We start from the raw sequence: 9,037 nt of genomic DNA on the forward strand, positions 1-9,037 counted from the left end.
AAGGTAAGGAGCTGGAGGTTTGCATGGGGGCATCAGGGGCCCCCCAAAGTGGGATTTGGCCATCTGAATCCCACTTTGGGTTCAGGGCCCAGTTGGGTTGGGGGCCCCCCAAATCAGCCCAAGCCAAATTGGGCCTGTCTCTGAAGCCACAAAGCGGCTTCTGAGTCAGGTCGGGGGGGGGGTCCCCCTGCACAACCCTAATAATTTCCTCTTAATCAAATGGGCAAATATGCTTTCTGTTGATCCTATGAAGATGTATATATGACAGGAGGTAGGAGAATAAGGGGTGTAGGGCAAATATCACACCATCAACTTGTTTATTTCTTTTCCTATCCTTGGAACAGTTATTTTCAGAGTTGTAAAAGGATCTGTTGTTTAAATTAACACGTCTGGTGATTTAATACAATGAAAGTATTTTAATGCAGTGTGTCCAATTCATTCCCGAAGCAATATGTCAGTAGAATTAAACTAGGTAGAAATCTTCAGACATTTCCACAGCAAAAGAAACAATCCATGAGCTGCTTTACATTTTTGGCAAGGGGGAAGTTTCTGAACAAAGTTAGTCAATTAACCTTTAAAACATGGTGCCAAAAGGAATTGTTTGGAGAACATGTGTATTAGAGATGAGTGCTGCATGTTAAATGATAGCTCTATTGTAATTCTGCAAGTGTGTAGACTTCCCACAGTTCACATTATGATCACAACATTTTACATTTTCAAGTGCAGCTCCGCCCCCCCCCACACCACAAAATGGTTCAAAGACAATGGTGTTTTTCATTTAAAATTACACATCTTACTGCCACCATATGATGGCACCATATGTCAGTCACAAGATCCAGTTCTTAGGGTTGGCAGGTATCCTACATTATAGCCTCTTTTGCTCTCTTTTTTTTTGGTGGCATATTTCCTCTTTTTTTGCTTATGTGTAAATGGCCACCCTAAGTTCATTCTTGGAAAACAAATCTGAAACTTCAGTGCATCCACTCACTGCACAGCATACGTTATGTAAGAAAGTATTCCACCATTTGGTCAGCACAGGGACACAAAATGTGCACTTCAGAATGGGTTATCAAGGCCCTGCTGAGGGCAGGCCAAGAAGCTGGAAGCAATAGCATTCAGGCTGAGCTAGTTAGGCCTATGCTCTAGAACAGCATCATCAGAGCCTGAAAAGAAAAGCAAATCAAGACCAATGGAAGCGTAGGGTCTGCTAGGTTAGCACACTGGGGAAAGATATCAGGCAGAGCAGGTCACAGAGCACCTTTAAGCAGCTGTAACAAGGCAGGGAACTCGGATCAAGCTGGTGATCAGGCAGTGACCCCAAAGTCTGATGAATATCAAGCAGGAACATTTATTTTTATTTAAAATATTTCTTGGCTGCCTTTCAGGGAGGAAGCTCTCCCAAGGTGCCATACAATAATACAACACATAATTAAAAATAGGGCCCTAAAAAGCATTAAACACAGTAAAAACAGCACATATGCAATAAAATACGACTGGTCTACCACTATACGGAAACTTGTAGAATTACGAGACCATCAACAAGACCAGCAAAGAGACCTCTTGAACAGCAATTGCTCAGAGTAGTAAATGTGAAATGGCTTGATTTCAATAAAACCTTGCAGGTCACTTCTATTTAAATGACAGCAATTATTTCTAAATGTGCACCTGTGCATTTGTATAAATTAGCATATGCAACTGTTATGCAAACCTTTACCCTCTGATGTCCTCTTGATTGGTGATGCATTTCCACTTTGGGGGCAATGCATAAGTGTCCCCCCCATCTCTAGTCTAAGCCACAAAGAGACTGCATTATTTGCCTTGATCTCTCTCCCAGGGCGTTGCCCTACTAACCTGGCAGTAGCAGGAGCTGTTATGAAGAGAGTAGGAACCAGATGTAGGAAGAGCAAAGCAGCTGACCAAAGTCAGGGATATGGACAGCATTTGGCTGGACGTCAGGTGTTCTTCAGATCCAGTATGATGGCAGGGTGAGATTATATGATATTTATTTGGCTATAGCATATACTATAATATTATATAGTATGGTACAAAGTTAGAATTTTAAATACTTATCTTCAAAATCTGACAGATCAGGAAATTTAAGTTTGAAAGAAACAAATGAGTGCCCCATTGCTCAATAAAGAGGGTTGATCTGAAAATTTCTCTTCCTTGTTAATAGGCTAGAGTAGAAAGCCAATTTGTCACACAGATCTGTGGGATTGTTTTTTGTTTTTGTTTTAAATAACAACAACAACCCCAGGTTAAACCTGTCTGTAGTAAGATCTATTGTACTGTGATATATCAAGACTTTAATCTTCCAGTTATTGCTTTTTCTATAAATACTCATTCATCAAAATTGCATTCTGAAAGAGAATTAGTGGGGATTAAAATAACTGTGATTTTAATAAATGTCACCTTATTTTAATTCATTTTGTAAAAGAACAGAAATCCTATTTGTAGGAAGCGGATTTATCATTAACATTTTAAAATGTTATTGCCTTTATCAGCAGTAAAAACAAGAGGTTAAAATAGTTAAACTCTGTTTATTGAACCCTGAGCTCTTGAGGATATTTACTTAGAGAAATGATGATGATTTCACTGTAAAAGCTGCAAGATTTCATGGCTTATTTAAACCATGTCATGCCCATGTCATGAGCATGTTGTGTTATGAATTTCTTTTTATATGTTCAGGTAGGATTGGCTGTTATAAAGAGAATGAACATCTCTGACAGTGAAGTTGAGCCTCAGTGATTCCATGCAGCACTAATTTAATTGTCAACTAATTTATAAAGACTCGTGAATAACCATAGAACCATATGATTAGATATATTTCTTTTGTTGATTCAGTTAAAACTGACTTCTAAGAGGTCTTAACAAATTCCAGTTGCCCGTGTAGAAATTTTAATGTTCTTAGTGAAGGGTGGGGGAAGACTATTTGAAAGGAAGGAGTTCACCAATGCTCAAGCCAAGACAATCTTTTCCCAAGCTTCAGTGTATTCTATAGAAAATGGTATAATAGCCACAAAGTGGATATTAGTCCTGAATCCAAATTGCACATTACACTTTTGTCAGAGTAATTAAAACTAATTGTATGAAGGAAAAGCAATCTTTAATACTTTCCTTTTCATTCCATATTACAATAACACATCAATACCAAAATAGCCTCAAAAGTCAGCCCCACGGATTAAAATTTGCCCTCGCTGATTAAAATAGGACCTTAATGATTAATAAAGTACAGCTTTCATTGATTGATCTATCCATTAAACCCATTAAAATTTGTAGTCCTAGTTACAAGTATGAATGCATTTAAACAGATAATTAGTTTTCAACCTATCCGGTTAAACCCAAGAATTTTAGGCTGTTCTTGTTAATATCACTGGAAAAGCCTTCTTTGCACATTAAATATTATAGGTTAGTTTGTGGATCTGGGCAGTTCCTTCCTTTATGCCATTTCAAACCAAAATGAATTAGGAACATTTTTAGAATCCAAAACTCATATACAAAATTATCTCCATGACTGATCATCATATTTTCCATCAAGGCTATATAATTAAATCTAATGTCATGCTAGAAGATGTCTGCTGGTGTAATGGGCTTTTCTCCCTCTCTCTACCCCCTGCAGCCTCAGTGCCACCTGAAAATATACTCAATTTTGTATGTATCATTTATGCATTTTTGTATTCAACATTCAAATTTTTGCATACCATTTTTGAGCCAAGAACTTTGCAAAGTTCATTGCAAAATTTGGAGACATGTGGAATCCAAAACATTTTTTTCTTTTTTAACTAACTTTTTCTTTCATTTTTTTGTCTTGTAACACACACTTCCACACCAGTGTAGGGATGTACGAAAGTCACTTACCTGGTCTGGCAGCTTTTTTCGCGGTGGGGGGGAGGCGCTTTGCTTCTCCCCCCAAAGTTCAGGCGAAGCGGGGGAGGCTTCCCGCCTCGCCCGGCCGAAATTCAGGCCGGGGGGGAGGCTTCCCGCCTCGCCTGGCCGAAATTCAGGCCAGGGGGAGGCTTCCCGCCTCGCCCGGCCGAAATTCAGGCCGGGGGGGAGGCTTCCCGCCTTGCCGGGCCGCGAACTACGAAAGGGGGAAGAAAAAAAAAGACCATGTGGCCGTGATAGGCTACGTAAATCGTTACATAGCCTATCACGGGTGACTTTGGGGGAAAAAAAAGCACGTATGCAAATGGCGGCGCCCATGGGGCACCACCATTTGCGTTCCTTATTTGACCCCCGTAGTCTCTGTAAATCTTTACATAGACCACGGCGAAAATAAGGACAACGTTATTTGTGTTGCCCTTATTTGACCCCCGTAGTCTCTGTAAATCTTTACGTAGACCATGGTGAAAATAAGGACGTTATTTGCGTTGCCCTTATTTTCGCCGTTGTCTACGTAAAGATTAACAATTACAACGTAATTGTAAATATTACGTTGTGATTGCTTACGGATTTCCTCCGTAGGGGGGAATCCCCCCTTTGCTTCCGCCGTACTCTTGGAAGGTGGATTGCCTTGGCCAGAACTTTTCCACTATTTTCGTAACTATTTACGTATTTTTTGTTGCTGCCCGAAATATGTTTCCCACTTTCCCGCCTTCTGTGCGCTCCCCCGCTGTCTTCTTTTCTCGGACAGGGACAGGGATTTTATTAATTTCTGTGTATTTGTGCTTAATGATCCTCGCGTTTACTGGTCTTGTTGTTAACCTAACCGCCTCACACAGTCACAATAGAAAAAAACGGGGCTGCAGCTCCGCTTCCGCAAAATCTGTCGTCAACTTCCTGCTAACTTCCTGAATGTCATCTGCATTTGTGCTTGTGTCTGCGTGGGGATTTGTGGGTGGAGTTCTGTGGTGTGGTGGTGATGGTGTGTTAGTGGTGGTGCTTGCTTATTATTGGATTTCCTCTGTTGTTTGTTCATTGTTGTGGTTTTGTCTGGTCTGTGTGTGTGTGTGTGTAGTTGTGCATTGTGGTGTTTTTGTACGGTTTGGTCTGTGTGTGTGTAGTTAAGTGGTGGTTGTGCACGTGGCTGTCTTGGTGTGTGTGTTTGTTTGCAAATTGCAAAATGGCTGCACCAGTGCGTGGCAGGAGGTGGGACCATGAGGAGACCAAGGCCCTCCTCAGCAACATTAAGCGCAGCGAGGCGGTGGCAGTGCTGTTTGGCAGCTCCTCCTGCAGCAATGAACTTTATTGGGCCCAGATAAAGAGGAGGATGGAGCGAGCGGGCCACTATCGCACAGTTGGACAATTGAGGTCCAAATGGAAGGCGCTCAAGCAGTCCTTCGTCAGAGAGGGAATTGCTGCTGCCGAGCGGAGGGCACCGCTGTCCAACCCCCCCGCCTACTACTGGCGCATCCACAGAGTGTGGGTCCAAGCAGGCCGGCCCCCATTTTTGCAGAGGCATATGCCTGGTAAGTTATAGTTATCCCATCATCAAGCTCAACTAAATATGAAGACAAGGATGTGTACCGAAAATGAAGCTATCTCTTTGTGGTCTCTCTCATGGAGAAACAAACAAATCCTGACATTTTTAGCCTGCAATCCTATGCTTGCTGAACTTGGACAGAAATAGGTACCATCATCTTCCAGCCACTTTGGCTGGTTGAAGAAGGGATGCTGGGAACTGCATTGTTTTTCCCTGTACAACCACATGCAAAGGATTATGCGGGCCTGGCTACTACAAGTCATATTACACACTGACACACTGTCCATTTCCAGGGAAATGCTGCTGCTGCTGGTCTCTGCAGTGCACACAGGGGGACTGGCACCAGCCCAGCAGCAACAGGGCCAGCCTCTCGGTGTCGTCTTCCTTCTTCATGTAGTGATTGCTGAATTTTTGCACCCCACTCACCCCACTTTCTACCAAGACATTGGCACTCCAGTCAACTCATGAGCAAGTGTTCAGCTGAGACCTTGGAGATCTGGGTATAGTCCACTCAGCCATGGAAGCTCGCTGGGTGACTTTGGCCCAGTCAGAAAGCCCCAGACTACCTCAGTGTTGTTGTTGTGAGCATTAAATGGAGAGGAAGAGGCTAATGTGAGCCGCCTTGGGTTCCTTGCGCTAGGAAAAAAGGTGGCATTTATGCAATGCATCACTAGAATGAACAGATACCATGGCATTGCAAATGTAGAAGTGGGGTGACTAGAAGTGCAATCCTGTGCATGTTTACAGAAGTCCAACAGTCCCCATCACACCAAAACTGTCAGTACTGTATAATCTGCCTCCCTAATTATCCCCTCATCATTAGACCTTGTGGTGGGAGGACAGAATCAGTGGTCCTTATGGTAGTGGGGATGGTGATAGACAGATCAATCAGTGACTGTGGTTTTGTTCACTCACCACATATATAAAGGCATTAATTCTGTTACTGTGACATCCCACAGCTGCGCATCGTGCCTTGCTGGTGGAGGAGGCACTGAGGGCCGCGGAGAGGGAGAGGAGAGAGGAGGAGGAGGAGGTGGAGGAAGAGGAAGAGCCAGCAGCAAGAGGAGCAGCATCTGTGGAGGAAGGCCACCCTTCTTCCACAGATGAAGCCCCTCCTCTTGTGATCCTGATGCGTCTGATAAGAGACGTCCGGATGCTCAGGAGGGCCTGTAAGTAGTACTACAGAATGGCACCTGACCTGAGCTAACAACTCTGCCTGCAAAATGCATATTACCATTGTGCTTTATTCTTCTCTTTCTTTCTACACACAGGTGATGACCTTCGAAGGAGGGTGGAGGCCCTGGAGCGGGAAAGCCATCCTCCTCCTACGAGCTGAGGCCTGCAGCCACAGCCAGCCAGCCAAACACTGTTTTTGAATTGTTGAATTGTTTCTGTGTTTTGTCTTGATCTGTTCTGTTTGTATATAAAGTTCTTTCTAAAAAATAGGTTACAATTCCTTGGTTCAAGTCCACAGATATAATTTCTTAAATCTAGATCATTGTACACAATGATCTCTGTGTTTGCTTACTGTTAACCGCAACAAGAATGCCTCCCCAGAATCCCAGCCAAACAAGAACAGCTTCCCTCATAGGGAGATGGACAGTCCGCATCCCTGATGTTATGAATGAGTGCATTCAAGACTAGGCTGGACAGCCATCTGCCAGGGATGCTCTGACTTGGATACCTGCATTGAGCAGGGAGTTGGACTCAATGGCTTTGTAGGCCCCTTCCAACCCTATGATTCTGTGGCTCTACGATTCTATGAAGTATGCTTTGTTTTACGTGTAGGTGCATATCACATACATGTAAACTGGACGCATACCAGAGGGATCTTTTCACATAGAGCTCTCGGTCCGTAGGAAAACCCAAAAGCTGAGGGAGTCCAGGGAGAGACCACAACAAGGTCTTTGAAAGCAATTCCGTGATTTATGAAAGAATTTTAAATGAATTAAAAGCATACATCAACATCAAGAGAAATAGAACTATACATACATTTGGGGAATCAGAGTCATACTAACATTCAGAGGGGTAAAGATACACATATACAGTCGATAGCGGAGTACACTGGGATGCATAGAGAACTGTGTGTGTGTGTGTGTGTGTGTAGTAGGGATGTACGCTGTTGCATAGTCCGCCACACACAGTCGGGTAGCGCAACTGGATTCTGCATGTGAGGTATTATTAAGCTCCGCCACATATCGCCAGTGCTTTGGGCTCTGCCCAGGCCAGACAGGGACTGCAGGTTTGGACAAAGTTCTGAGGGACACCTCAGTGTGACCACTCACAAGTTGTATCATTCTGCCTCATTGTCCCTCAGAACTCTGGCTCACATTAGCAGCAGTGTCATCATCCCAGGGTTCCTCCTCGTCATTTGATGACTGCTCTACTCTGCTGCTGACAGCTGGTGGTGGTGGGGGGAGGTGCTCCTTGGGAATCCATCCCCTGTTGGAGCGTATGAAGGCGAGGGTGGAGACATGTTGTGGCGTGAGTCTGCTTCGGTGGGCGGTGACAATGTTGCCTGTGGTGGAGAAAAGCCTTTCAGAGGCCACACTCGAGGGAGGGCAAGATAGATGCCAAATGGCGACTTTGGTCAGATGTGGCCAAACGCCACGTTTTGTATCCCAGTATAGGAGAGGAACACTCTCTGGGCTGATCTGTGTTCCCGAGAAACTCTCTTGAATAACCTTCAAGTTCCCAGACAGCCACATCATAGGCTGATGCTTTCCTGGCTGCTTTGGCACATTCCCCCCGCCTGCGCCCACTTACACCAAGCTCCACTGCCATTGAGGAGTAAAAGCTGAACTTGAGACAAGATGCCCCTGTGTCTGACTCTGTTGGTGGTGCAGCTGCTGTGGCATCATCATTGCCCCTCCTGCTGGTGATGGTGCTACTGCTGCAGATATTGTCTTCAGGTGTAGTAGTCCTACTAGCCTCACCAGCTCCTTCTCATCCAGCCCATCTCTCTGGAAGCACTCCATGACTTTCTCAGTCAAATTTTTTTTAAACTTTGGAAGTCAGGGTTGTCGTTTGGAGGCTCCGCACTTGTTGAGCTATCCCTGAACCGTGGTTCAAGGAATGCAGCAGCAACGTATTTCATGTCCCTCCTGATTGAAGTTATGTGTTTGTTGGTGCCCAGCTCCTGCAGAAGGAATTCTGCAAGCCTAACTGCAGGATAGGGGAATAATTCCCTGCCTCCAGCACTGGTGCGCTCACAAATCTCAGAATGGAGTTTTCTCAGCACCCCCTCTATGATCCTTAGCACAGGTAGCACTTGGCCCAGTGTGGCATAGTCTGCATTCAGTACCACTGTGCATTCATCGAAAATTTTTAAAATGTCCACCAGGTCTTGCATCCAGAGCCACTGATGTGGTGTGACAAAAAATTTGGAGTGGTGTTGCTTCTCAGCGATGTAGTCATTTATAGCTGGTCTCTGCTCACAGAGTCTCTGAAGCATATGCAATGTGCTGTTCCAGCGTGTGGACACATCCAAAATGAATTTGTGTTCTGGAAGGCCACGGCTACGTTGGATGGCGCTGATTGCCTCCATTGCTGAGCAGGACTGCCGGAAGTGGGTGCAAATGGATCGGGCCACCTTAAGTAGCTTGCCAATTTTTG

At 44.5% G+C, this 9,037-nt stretch overlaps 1 long non-coding RNA gene across 1 annotated transcript; it reads left to right on the plus strand.

Moving 5' to 3' along the window:
• Nucleotides 1-261: 261 nt before the first annotated feature.
• LOC146344037 (uncharacterized) lies at nt 262-6,882 on the plus strand. Its single transcript, XR_014792493.1, has 3 exons — nt 262-271; nt 6,382-6,591; nt 6,694-6,882. It is a non-coding gene; the product is annotated as an uncharacterized LOC146344037 (long non-coding RNA).
• Nucleotides 6,883-9,037: the final 2,155 nt, after the last annotated feature.

Source organism: Heloderma suspectum, chromosome 5 (assembly GCF_057233095.1).
Source record: "Heloderma suspectum isolate Gila_16-S chromosome 5, 16-S_ref, whole genome shotgun sequence".
Taxonomy (NCBI): domain Eukaryota; kingdom Metazoa; phylum Chordata; class Lepidosauria; order Squamata; family Helodermatidae; genus Heloderma; species Heloderma suspectum.